The 13,499-nt window shown below is 52.3% G+C and overlaps 1 protein-coding gene across 4 annotated transcripts in view; it reads left to right on the top strand.

The window, feature by feature from the left end:
• BCL11B (BCL11 transcription factor B) overlaps window positions 1-13,499 on the top strand; it is a 99,826-nt gene that overhangs the window by 64,392 nt on the left and 21,935 nt on the right. The gene's annotated exons all lie outside the window — the stretch shown is intronic.

Genomic DNA, 13,499 nt, shown 5'->3' with positions numbered 1-13,499 from the left:
TTATGAAAGAAAGAGTAATAGTTCATAGTAAAAGATTAACAACAGTAATTAATAATGAAATAGAACAGTTGTAACAATATGCTAGCATCATTGCCCTTGTGCTCTGGGGCCATTATTAGGTAAAATAAGAGTGACTTGAATACAGGCACTGCGACACTGCCGTAGTTGATTTGATGCCTGAGACAGCTACTAGTGACTAACGAGCAGGTAGCGTCCACAGCACGGATATACTGGACAAAGGGAAGATTCAGGTCCTGGTGGGGGACAGAGCGGGACGGTGTGAGATCTCATCATACTACTCAGAGTGGCTGGAAGTTTAAAACTGATGAATCATTTATTTCTGGACTTTTCCATTTATTTATTTTTGGACCCTGGTTGATCTCAGGTAACTGAAACCCCAGAAAGTAAAACCGTGGGTAACAGGGAACTACTGTATTCAAGTTTGCCATCGTAGTGCAAGAGTACCCGTGGACAATTAATGAACAGGTTGTGGCTGTTGTTTCAATAAAACTTTGTTTATAGAAACAGGCGTACATCCAAGGCCCGTAGTTCGTGGGCCCCACGAGAGAGTGAGTATTACCTTGATGGATGACTGTGACTTCTTCCCTTGTTGACTCTGGCGGAAGCTGAGATCTTCTTGTTCTGCATCCCTGGACTGACCTCTGCCTCTGCTCCTGGAGAGAGAGAGAGTCTGGTCCAGAAGTCTCTGGTCCTGGCCTCTATTGGATGAACCTCGTTGGCTCAGGTGTTCCCTCCCCAAAGCCCTGGTCCTCTGTTGAGGGTATCCGGGGTCCTTCAGGCTCCCTTCCCACAAGACTCCCTTCCCACCCCCCAGTTACAAAGGGCTGCCTCTTTGGAGCTAACCTTCCTTCAGCAACTTGATTCTGCAAGGAGAGATCTTTGCAGGAAGACCTTGGTGGAAGTGACTTTCGACTGTCTGGATTTGGTCCACCATTGTTAAGAACCATACCGTTCCCAGGAACTGGTATGTGTGTCGGTATTTTCTTTTAATTTTGGAGGTAAAATGTGGGAATAGAACTTTCCGGGAATTCTGCTCCTTACCATGTACTTTGTTTATTTGCATATTCCTGACCTCATTCCACAAAGCTGGGGGTTTGAGGGGATGCTTCAAAGATCCTGTCAAATTTTGAGCTTCTTTTTCCTCCTCTGTAAAAGGGAGCTCATCTCAGGCATCGCAAAGTTCACAGAGCGCCCAGGACAGGGTGGCACATGGGAGGTCATCACACCAGTCTTCCCCTTTCCTGGCACGCTGGCGTAGCCAGTGCCTGGTCATTGGACGCATTTAACCGTCATTGTAGAAGTGGGAGATGGAGGCTTTTTGGGAGAGTCCTCGAATTTTCCCAGACTATCAAATCTGTGGGGCACCCAGGGTGAATGCGTCTCCTTCATGGGCCCCGCCCGTCTGGGCCATCTCAGTTAGGGACTGTCCCTGGATGCTTATTTTCAGGGTCTGAGAGCCTGTGGCCACACCTCCATGAAGAAATGGCCGGGTAGGATGGAACCATCATCATGACCAGCTATAGAATTCTCTCTTGCCAGCCCAGGAGGGCCCTACAGTTCCTTCAAGGGCCTGTTTTATTTCAATCCCCTCTTCCTACTATTTTGAAAGAGCTGTTTCCATTAAGTAGGGGTCATTTTATCCTCTCTTTCAAAGTAATGTTGCCGGAGGTACATTCCCTGACACCTGCCCACAGGTGGTCTGGGACCTGGCGCACCTGTCCTGTCCCAGATAGCCCTCGATCCGAGGACCGGGGACACAGGCTGTAATGGGGTGGCCACACAAGTGGGCTGAATTCAGGCCCCAAGTTGCACACCTGTGTTTTGCTTTGCCCCTGTGGCCCTATTGTGGGTATGTTTATGAGTTTCTTTAGGTTTTTAACATTTCTGAATGAGGAATGCAGTAGCCCTTCATGACAGCCTTCAGACACCCAAGGACGCAAGGAAGGCACTGTGGCTCGGTTTTGTCTAGAACATTGTCTTTACCATTTGAGCTCTCGCTATCGATCTGCCTGGGCGTGGAGGAAAAGGGACGTTATTGGTGAGGGAGAAGGTTCTAGACTCTTGTTAGGCTCCCAGATGCCCAGCACTGGCCCGGCCCCCGGGAGGTGTCCAGAGACTGCCCATGGGTTGAGCGGCTGCTGGGCACGGGCAGGGAGTCGGTGGAGCGGTGTGGGATTGGGGGGGGTGTTGGTGAGTCCCCCCTCCCACCTCCCTGTGAACTGTTGGGGTGAAGGATGGGGCTGGGAGAGCAAGGTTCTGAGTCCCCCTGCCTGCCTCCCTACCCTCTACCCCAAGGCTGCTGGGCGGTGAAAATGCCTTTGGCCACTGCAGACGGAGCTCGGCGCTCAGGCGCAGGCCAGTGGGTGCGGGGTGTGGGGCGGTTGTTAGGTGGTTACAGGTGTCTTAGCCTCTCTGCACTAACCCCAGGGAGAGAGAGGCCTTCATTCCAGACCCCATGGAAAGATGAGTCCATAGACTTCACCAGAGGCCCACCAGGCAGCTGGTGCCTGGATCCCGTCTGCTGCAACCTGCCCAGTGATGGGTCACAGGTTGGCTCCTTAGTGAGCCCTTTAGGTTGGCCCACCGCTGGTCACTACCCCCAAGGCAGGCTTTTCCGCTCCGAGGCCAGGCTCCAACTGAGCAGGGAGAACGTCCATGCTTTGGGCACTGAGTAGAGCCTGGAAGGTTGGGGGTGGGGGGTGGTGGCTGGGAGACCACGGGGAGGAAGACTTTCTATTTCAAGGGCCTGGGGGACCTGGGGGCTGATGGCGTCCTGGGCACTGCTGACCTTCTTATGACGCTCCTTGGCTCAGAGGTAGGGATTTGGAGGGGCGTAGGGCGCTGTGATGAAATTAACTAGGCACTGAGAGGGAGGTGGCTGCCCCCTTCTGTGCCCTGCCAGCCCTCTGTCCCAATCTGAGTTAAGGCCCCACTGTGCTGGGCTGTAATGCTGCCTCCGGTGTCTGGCATCATAGCCACGTCCTCTCTTGTCCAGCACGGAGCTTGGCCCAGGGGACACACTTTCCAGGCCCATTTGTGCAATGACAGAGTAAAGAATGGCTCACTGAATGAATGAGTGAATGAATGAATTCCTTTTGGGTAGGGACCTTCCCAGGACCCCCTTAGTGCCTGGCACATAGTAGATGCTTAGGGAATGCGGTTCGGCCAGTGAACATTCCAAAGCCACTTCTTCGTCCTCACTGACGGATCTCGGCGCACCTTTTCTTTCATTAGCCTCTTTGAACCCGCCCTTATGAAATAAAGTTCTGGATTCAGTGTCGGTGTCCTGCTGGTCCCAGACATGCGTGCCAGCGTGTCAGGTGAGAGCTTTTCATCTGGGACGTCTCTCTCTGTCCTGGGGCTTCACATGCCGTTTCCTTGATGATGGGATTTGCAGGAGCAGATCTGAGCCTGGTGGGGACCTTCTGTTTGGTGCCAGGTCATGTGGCTGCCTAGGCCTGTTCTGCTCACTGGAGCCGTGGGGGATGAGAACGGGAACACATGGGGCAGTGGAGTGGCTCTTGCCTTTCCAGGTCTGTGGCTGAGGAAAGCCAGCACCTCAGTTTGTCTTCAGGGAGGTGGGAGTTGAGGTAGGGTGTGGAAAGGCCCAGCTTCTTCCCACAGGGTGGTGTGGACAGTGAACAGCTGAGAGCAGGGATGAGGGGACCCTGCGTATTTCTTAGTGGAAACAGCTTTTCACCTGCCGTCCGACCCCAGGGTACTTGGGCCATGAGGCCCTGGATTCTTGGTGGAGGTTTGAATTGGATTTTCCTGGCTTGACTCCCTTCCTGACCAGAGACCCGAACCCGGAGAGAAGAAGGGACACTTTTGGGTCACTCAGCAGGGGCAGCGCTTCATGAGACCCCAGCCTTGTTCTGCCGGCTCCAGGCGGCCTCGCTGTTCCCTGCCATTGGCGAGGCTGAATGAAGCTGGGGCCGCGGAGGTCAGACCGCCCTGCAGCCATGAGGACTGTTAGCCTTGGGCTCCAGCGGCCTTTGGTGGCCTCTCCTCCTCCCCAGGGCTCTGTGCGCCCTGCCTCCCTCTCTTTCTCGCCCGTCTCCAGGAGTCCTCAGCGGCACTCCTTGCAATGCGGCATGGCTTCAGGAGGGAGCTCTCTTGTTTGTCATTTCTGGCCCAGGGCTGGGCTGTCCTCTTCCATTTCAAGGCACATTTTCAGCTGATCACAAAATTGCTACCCAGCACCTTCTCTAAAGGAAGTGAGGTGAGCTGGCAAGCTGGGAGGGGCATGTGTCCTCCTCCTGGGATGGGCCTATTGAAAGAAAAAGCAGGAAAAAAGAACCCTTAGAGGCTCCTACCACATGCAAAGGTTTCACCAGAAACAAGTAACTCTGGTGCTTATAAGAGGCCAATGGCTGGGCGTGCGGTGGCTCGTGCCTGTAACCTCAGCACTTTGGGAGGCTGAGGTGGGAGGATGGCTTGAGTCCAGGAGTTTGAGACCAGCTTGGACAATATAGTGAGACCCCGTCTGTACACAAAACAAATAAGCAAATAAATAATCAGCTGAGTGTGGTGGTGCGTGCCTATAATCCCAGCTGCTTGGAAGGCGGAGGTGGGGAGGATTGCTTGAGCCCAGGAGGTTGAGGCTGCAGTGAGTGGTAATCAAGCCACTGCTTTCCAGCCTGGGCAATAGAGCGAGCCAGAAAAAAGAAGCTAGTGTTTCTGGCTGATGCCCCAATTCCTTCCTGCCTGGTGTGTGCTCAAGGACCTCCTTGGAGCCTGGCATTGCTCTAGGCACCAGAAATAGAGAGGAAGGGTGCAGCCCCTTGGGAGCACCCCAGCATAGAGCCCAGGAGTAGTGTGAGGCCACCGAAGGACGGTGAAAGGAAGGCCAGGAGCTCTGCAAGGGAGTCTGAGCCCAGACGTGAAGGAGGCAAAGACATTCCCAGGTGTGGGCACGGTGGAGGGGTGGCCATGCAAGGCAGAGGGGATGTCCGTGCTGGGTATGGGCAAGGAGACACTTCTGGGATGTGCCGGGACCGCACCAGGACCTGGAACGGGGTGCAGAGAGACAGCTGGGTGGCTGCTGGTGGCAGAGCAGAGAGAACTCAGGGCCAGGACAGGGACCGGGGTCAGGTCTGTTGCCCTAGGGAGCAGCCTTGTCATGGGAGGTGGGGGCTTCTGGCTGTGTGACGTTGGACAAGTCACTCCACCTCTCTGAGCCTCTGGTTTCTCATCTCTAAGCAGGGAGGAAGCCTCCTGTGGCATGATGATGATGATGATGGCAGTGATTCAGGTTGTCACAGGCTTTCATCAGGCTCTAGATGAGAGGGAGAGCATTAGCTGGTCACCATTTGTGTCCCACCCTCTCTTAAAACAGTATTTGGACTGTTAATTGTGTGTGACAACTTTTTAACTACTGGCCGCTCTTCAGCCGGTGAGGGTCAATTTGCTTTTCAGGCGTTCTTTACAATGAGCTTTGGTTTTGCTTCCAGGGTGAGAAATCCCTGGCGAGGGTTGTGTTTTCCTTGGTAGAAAGGATTTGCACGGGCAGCGGGCCACTTCCCTCGGAGAAGTGGGTGCTCTGCGGCTTCGATCCCGCCCTTAGGAAAATGCTGGGGGCCTGGTGGGGGTGCTGTGTGTCCACCGTCTGACCTGTTTTGGTGCCCCGGCTTCTCTCCCCACGCCGGGTCTGGCTATACCACTTCCCGAAGCCAGCAACATCTGGTCTGGGAGGATAAAAGATAGGGAGGCTGGCCAGTCTATGGACCTCTGGGGGGCCACTTCCCATGCAGTTTGAGTCAGCAAATACTGACCAGGGGCCGCTCTGTGCCAGCCCTCGGGGGAGGGCCCCCGGCCAGGAGGGGAGCCACATGCAGGCTCTACCCTCTGGAAGCTTCTTGTCCAGGACTTGCCGGTTCTCATTCCATCCTGGGTTAGCTCCAGCAGTGGCCATGCCAGCCTCCTGCCCCATGCCAGGGACATGTGGCTATGGGGGACTGTGACCCAGCCCTGGAGCTGGCATTGGCAGGGGGTCCAGATGGGTAGGCCATGTGGTATGAAGAGAGATGCCCTGCCTCCTTCTCTCATGGGCAAAGTGGCATCCTGGGCCCAGGCAGAGATTTTCTCACCTCTCTGAAGGGCAGATGCCCAGGTCCCCAGAGGAGGCCTGTCGTGGTTGGAGGGCTTCCAGATGTCGGCAGACGCCTTGCACTGCCCACATCTCCTGGCTCCAGCCATCAGTATCAGCTTCGTAGCATTTGGCCTGGCGTGGCCCTGGGCTTTCTGAGTGCGAATGACAGAGCTCCAAATGGGGTGTCAGCCCAGTTCCCCTCCTCTGCCCATGCTGGGTGGAATCTGAGCTCCCTCGAGGCTGACCAGCGCCTGTGCTCCTGCACCAGGACAGCAGGCTCTTCTCCTAGCTGCAGACCCCTGCAGCGTCCTGGATTCCCAAACGCTCACGGTGGGCCTCGTGGGGTTTCACTGTGCACCCGTGATGTGTGTTAATAAGACTGTTCAAAAAAAAAGACGAGAGTCCCCGTCTGTGGCGGAATGTGGTGCCTTTCGAAGCCGAGGGATGGAGAAGTCAGGGGGAGCTCTTTCACAAGAAATAGACTCTCACATCTTGGGATTTGGGGAAACAGAACTGGCAAGGATTTTTTTTCTCAGGCACACTGTATTATTAAGACACTCTGTCTTATAAGGGATGCCGGATAATTAATCCTGTGGCGAGGCAATAGCAACAAGCGTTCGAATATATTTAAATAATGAGGAAGTTCTTTAATGTGGACCCGTCAAGTAATGGTGGGCCGGTGGCATGAAAAACAGAGGGTCTGTATTTATTGAAATGTATTTTCCCCTTTAGAGGACGGGGATTTTTCTTTTGTGTACACACACACGCACGCACAAACACGCACATACACACACACGCACATACACATACAGAGCATTTAGCCAGAACCCTGCTAAGTCTTCTCCCTTTTCAGTCAAAAAGAATTAATTATGCCTTGTGGTCGCTTTCCAAAAACCACTTTTGATTGTGTGATTTTGTTTCAGTCGAGAGCGCTCCAATCAGCCCCTCAGAAACAAGAAGGGGGAAAAGAACCCTCTCACCAAATATCTGGGCGTCTGTGCAGATTCTCAGCCATTGAGAATATTGACAGCAATCAGAATTCCTCGGCTGTTGAAACTTCGCCTCTAATTGAACTGGGAAAGGTAAACCCAGATTCAGGGCTCTGCACGCTGTAATTGCAATAATTTAATTTAGCTATTTAACCTGTAATTCAGTGGTATTTATTAAGGAGCATGGGAGAAAATGAGGCCATTAGGAGCCAGAGATGAATACATTGAAATGAAAATGAACACTTCTAACTGCCAGTTGACCTTCGGTTTGTAGCAGTTTTTATTAGGCTGGTCACGGTAATTACCAGGACGTGGATCAGGGAGGAAAAGCGAATAATTCAGTAATGAACATTTTTATTCATTATCTCACATTTTCAGGAAGTGAACAAGTATCGCAAAAGTATCAGCGATGCTTCCTTTCTGTTTGTTTTTTTAAAAAATGATTGTTTGTGGACAATGGCCCTGCTCAAAGCATCCTTCCGCGGTGAGCGAGTGGTGTCTGTGGAGCCTGCGCGAGGGGCTCTGGTGTGTTACTGGCCTGGGGTGCACTTGGGGACGGCTGACCTAGTCAGCCTGGGAGGAACGCAGAGAGTCAGAAGCCTGCCAGCCCCAACCACCGAACAGTTTCCTAAAACTGTTGATTAAGTGGGAAGATTTTTGCTGTGCTGACCGGGGCGGGGTGGCACAGGTATTCTCGTGAGTTGGGATTAGCCCAGATGGGGCTGTTGGGGTTGAGTGTAAAGCAGTGCACTTTGCAAGGTGCACTCTGTTTGGAAGGCTGGGGGCATGGCTTGAGAGAACGTGTCTCAAGACCTTTCATACCATTTGATCGGGGAACTCCAGGACCACAGCTCGAAGACTAACCAGGGACACGCATAGGCTCATACGCACATACCTGCAGCGTCCCTATAATCGTGGAAAATTGGAAACAAGCAGATTCCACGAGGAGGAGAACGGTGAAATAAACATGTTCCAGCCATAGGATGGAACATTACACAGCAGTTGAAAATAAGGATGTCAAGGTGTTTCTAGTGATGTGGGAAAATGTCAAGCACAAATCACAGCTGTATATAGCAAGAGCTCAGTTGTTTGATGTCTCTGTGTTCCTGTCTGTCTGAATCCATAGGAAAGGGACCGAAAGGAAACATCGACATTGTAAGAGAAGTTATTGTGGTGGATTATAGTTTCTTCTGTATCCTTGTCTGCACCTGTAAAGGTTTCTACAGGAATAAAATGTTCCTTGAAAATCAGACAGTGCAGTGACATGGATCTCAAAAGTTGTAGTGACTTTTGCTCAGTGGAAAGAAAAGTTTCCAGCTGGGCACCCTGTGTCGGCAGCCTCTGCCAAGCTTGTGGTTTCATTAGCTCCTCCTCCCACTTCCCAGAAAACCATCCAGCCCTTCGATGGATCGGGGGATGCGCGCTAAGCCCATGGGTGTCAGCCGGCTGTGATGGATGGCTTCCCGATGCAGCCAGTGTCCTGTGCATTTGGGAGGCATCGGCTCTCTATTGCTCTGATTTCCATACTTTGCTTGTGGCTTTATATTGGAAGTCAGGGGCCTGTATAGCAGAGTCTGCTGTCCTCTTCTGGGGCTGGGGGTGCATGACCTAGAAAGGGGGACACTTGGTGAGGATGTCTCCCTTGCGCCCAGCTGTCCAGTTGATGGCCTCCATTTCTGAGTCTCCGCTCCAGCCATCCGTCTGCCTCATTTGTGGTCATTTCCTTTCAGATAGAGACATTAGAAATAATCATATTCTATTCATGCAGCAAGGAAGAGTGCGTGTGGGGTGTGGATCATGGCGTTGTCAGAAGAGCCTTTTTAGATGTGAGGCAAATCCTCCTCCCCACAGCAAGCCTTCATTTCCTCCCTGGAGTGCCCCTCACCACCCTTTGAACCCAAAGGAATGAACGAGAGGCTTGCCTCGTGAAAAAAAGATTCTCTTTCCAATCTTCAATTTTCCAGCTTCTCTCATTTTCTTTATTAAGGGTACTATGAATATTGAAAAGAAAGAAAATGACAGCTCTGCCCTGAATCCAGAGTGGGGGGACCCTGCTTTGCATAGTGACTTCAGCTGACTGGCAAGAGAGGGGCTGGGGGTGTCTTTGGGCCCTAGGGCGGTGCCTGGCCCACACTGGGTCCCCGTAGGTGTGCCCTTCTACCCTGGGGTCCTCTTCTTACTCATCTCTCATTGATTCTGACCCAGTGCCACCAACGGTATCCCTAGACGGTGCCCTAAAGTGAGACGACGTTAGCAGAGGGCTCTGTTGTGTAGCCTGAGAAGGGTGCAGGCTGGGGCGGGAGAAAGGCATGCATTTGGCTTCTGGTCTGGTGCTGGGCCTCAGTTCCTTCACCTGTAACAAAGTGGATATGCTTCCAGGTCTGAGAATAAACTCCCTGAGCTTATGTGTGTGAATCCTTTGGGCCTGGTTCCCAACATGGAAGGAACGGGAACATGGAAGGTTCTCGGTCAATGTTCCCTTTCCTCCTTCTAGCCCCGAGCCTCAACATCACCATGTGATAATCGTAAGACCCACCTAACTGGTGAGGATCCTGTGCAGCCTTGATTGAGGAAACAGCTGGCTTAGGAGGCGCTCGTGTGAATGAGCTGGGCGTGCGAGGTGTATCACTTGGCCTTGGCAAGCATTTGATTTTTTGAGTGGGTGGGTTTTTTGCAAGGTCCCCTCTCTGATGGACACAGGTATCCCCTCTGATGGTGGGCGAACATTCACCCAGTGTGCAGCAGACCGGTGGAACTTCTGAGGCTTCTACTCCCTGGAATCTTGGGGGCATCTGTCAAGATAGCCGCCGACAGGGGAAAGCCGCTGTGGAAGGCTGTGGCTTAGGACCTTAGGTTTTAAACCCGCTGGGAACAGCTTTGACCAGGATTGTTGGGGACATGGAGCTATCTCCCTGAAAGATGGACTGGCTGGCCTGGGTCAGGAAGGGAAGGGAAGAATGCTGGGACATTGAGGTCTTCACATTGGAGGAGTGGCTAGTGCAGGGCCAGCCCTGTTTTTCTCAGGTCCACAGAAGGTATCACGGTGCTGTGCCCCAGTCACCCATGATCAGAACGCCGCTGGCCTCGCTCGTGTGGAGGAACTTTGGAAGCTTTCCTCCCCTGGTTGCCTGGTTACAAGATCATCTGTCATGTGTTCCCCGAGAAGGGGGCTTGGCTGGGGAGACGTGGGCCTGCGGGGCAGCATTGAGAGATGCTGTTTGCTGTTGGGAATGCAACGAGCACCTTCGATCCTATCTAATTCCCATTTATATTAGGCCGGACAGCCTCACCGCCCAGCTGCCCTCTCGAAGCCTCGGACCGCTGGGGTTTTTTTGATGCATGAATGAAGACTGGGAAGTGGGCCAGGACTTGGCTCGTGGGCTTCTTCATCATTTATTAGCTTCTAGTTTTAATTGTTTCCCGACTTCTTTCCAGATATTTATCTAGGAAGAATTGTCAGTTCTCGCTGTGCCGCACAGACGCAAGGGGTGGGTGCCGACTGCAGAATTTTAAGGGCTTTTCTGGGCAGCAGGCGGGAGGGCTGTGTCAGCTCAGTCTAGCAGGTGTTGGCTGAGCACCTACTATGTGTCAGATGGTGTTGGGTGGTGAAGGGCGACAGGAATGACTGGAACGAGGCTCCAGCTCTGTAGGGGCCTGTCGTTTCCGGAGGGTGGGGTGCTAGCTCAAGGACACTCACTTAGGTTTTATTTTGAGCACTTCCCACGCTCCAGGCCCTGGGATGGATGTGAGCTGTGTGTCATCGGGTGGGTTGCTTTACCTCTCTCAGCTTGGATCCTCCATCCGGAATCCAAGGCATATGAGCCTTGTAGGGGTTCATGAAGATACACTGGGGAACTCATTAAGTACTTAAGGGGCAGCCATTGTTTTGGGGGTGCAAAGCCCAGTGCAGTATCCTGGCTGGGGGGGCTGTGGGGTGCGGTGGGGTGGGTAAGGACAGGGTGCTGGGTGTACCATTTGCTTTCAGCATTCTGGCCTCACCTGTAAATGGAGATGCTGGGGGAGCCCCACAGAGGAGGTATGGGGAACATTGGAGAGCCCTGGGAAGCTTCCTTTCCTTTTCTTCCAGAGGAGCCCTGGGTCAGAGTGGACCACTGTGTTGGTGTCTGTGGTGGATTTGGCAGTGGGATTCAAAAATACAGGTCAGGAAGCCAGGTGCTTCTCTCTGCACATTTCCCGAGAAGGCATCTCGCCTCGCTTTAGGTACTTTTCAGTCCTCCGATCATCTGGGCAGAAGAGGGGTCCGAAGGCTTAGGTTCCTGTGCCAGCCTCGTCCTTGGGCTGTGGGACCCCGGGAAGCCCTTTCTGCATGCTGGGCAGCTGTCGTTCTCCCATCTGTGCACCCGGTGGAGATGGCTCTGGGTTAAGGTGACTTACTGGTGGAAGGAGCAAGGACTGGCTGAATGGCTGGACCCGCCTTGCTGCCTGGATGGCCTCGGCTTCCGCACTTAGAAGCTGAGGGAAGATGGGATTGCGGTAAGGACTGACCAACGTCCTCCTGGTCGGGTGCCCGTGGCGGGGGCCTGTCCACGTCCTCGGGAGTTGTCATCATTGAAGGCTGTCTGCCCCATGTCATCCAGGCCTGGGTCCCGGCTCCTTCACTTCCTGTAGGACCAGCCACGCAACCCTGTTGAATCTCACCTTTCTCCCCTGAGCTTCAGGGAAAATATTAACTTCCTCTGGGGACCATTTTGCAGACAAGGCATTTCACAGCAAAAGACAGATTCAGAGAAGTTAAGCACCTTCCCCAGGGTTGCCCAGCTAATAACTGCCGAGCCACGGCTGGTTTGGACTAGAAACCCAGTGTTCAGTCTTTTGCTTAAGGTGCATGGGCAACACGGGATGGGGTTCTGAGTCGCTCAAAGGGCAGAAGCAGAGAAGGACAGAGCTCTGGCCATGCCTACAGGTCTCTTCCTGAGCCTGCCACCCCTGGTGATGTTGTCCAGGAGCCCCGGCTCCTTGGCAGGCCCATCTTACCAGATCTGGGTGTGTTCTGTAAGCCAGTGCAGTCCAGGGAGGCCTTTGGCGGTTCGCTGACTGTGACTTCCGCTGTTGGGGGACAGTCCGGGGCCAGCAGCACTTGCTCTGTGCTGGGGCTGTGAGGAGGGAGGACAGGTGTCCAGGTGATCGCCCTTCACCTGCCCCGGGCTTCCAGATATTTTGTCTTCTCCATCATGTTTGAGATAATTCATGTTTCTCTCAACATTCCCATTCTTCAGAAAGTAATTGAATTTGCCATTTGCTTTGGGGCCATATTGGCTGGCAGAAACCGTCGAAACCCCAGTGCCCCTGTTCACACTGACAGGCATTGGGGCCAATATAATGGCTGGATCTCATTGGCTGGAGCACTGCTTTTGGATGGCTGCAGAGAAGGGGGAAAATAACAAAATCCTTCAGACTTGTCAGCCTGCTTCTTAAATGGGAGTCTACCAATGCATGTTAGATGTGGGGTGTTTAAAGACAGATCCCTTCTGACATTTGGCCAGAAATGATTTGAAACAAAATTATCACAGACTTGATTAAAAAGGGGTGCTATTAAACCCTCTTCCTGGTCTAGACCAGAACTTCTGTTAACAGTGGAGTTCGTTAGTGCGTTAGTTTGTTGGCTGATAGTTTCTCTATTTAGTTACATGTTTTCTTGTTATCTTTTTGGCTTTAATCAATTATTTTATTGTTTTAGAAGGGAAACTTTTTTTTTTTTTTTCCAGAAAAGAGAGGTAAGAGGATTGGGGGGAGGTCCTCCCTCTGCAGCCGGAATCTGAGTTCTCCAGCGTGTTGCACCAAGTTGATGGCTATTATTCCCCCAGAAAAGAATGTCCCTTTTTTTTAAAACTTCCTTTTAACATTCTGCCCTTGGCATCTGTTCCAGGCATTGTGGACGAACGTAGACTGTGTTCTGACAATGGGTTAAAGCAAGCACTTACTGAAAAGCATTCTCTACTTAATTACATTTCCTTCTTCTGGAAGCTATTTTAATTTTTTTTATAATCACATGTTAATTGTGTATTAGCGGGGCCTTTCTGATTAGTTGAAAACATAATGAAACCTTTGTAAACAACACAGAGAGAAAGAAAGAGGAGTGTGTGAACAGAGACAGTGATGATGAGCCCGTTCTAAGAGGCCAAAATAACTACATTTCTTGATGCAGGGAGGGGCTGAAATTGTACCTGGAAGGCGCCTTTTGAATGACAACTCCTTGATGGCAATGGCTGACAACGGTGGCTGGTCAGTGCCTGCAGCTCTCTTCCTGGCCCTGCCATCCTCCTCTTAGCCCCTTTTAGCCCCATCCTGCTGTCTTACACTCATTTATTCACTCATTCATTCACTCTTTTATCTACTCACTCATTCACTCATTCATTCATTCACTCTCACTCATTTAC

This window comes from Aotus nancymaae, unplaced genomic scaffold (genome assembly GCF_030222135.1).
Source record: "Aotus nancymaae isolate 86718 unplaced genomic scaffold, 86718_ANA_hifiasm-v0.15.2.pri h1tg000011l, whole genome shotgun sequence".
NCBI classification, from domain to species: domain Eukaryota; kingdom Metazoa; phylum Chordata; class Mammalia; order Primates; family Aotidae; genus Aotus; species Aotus nancymaae.
Note: the sequence above shows the minus strand (reverse complement) of the source record. Positions and strands in the feature narration are given on the sequence as shown.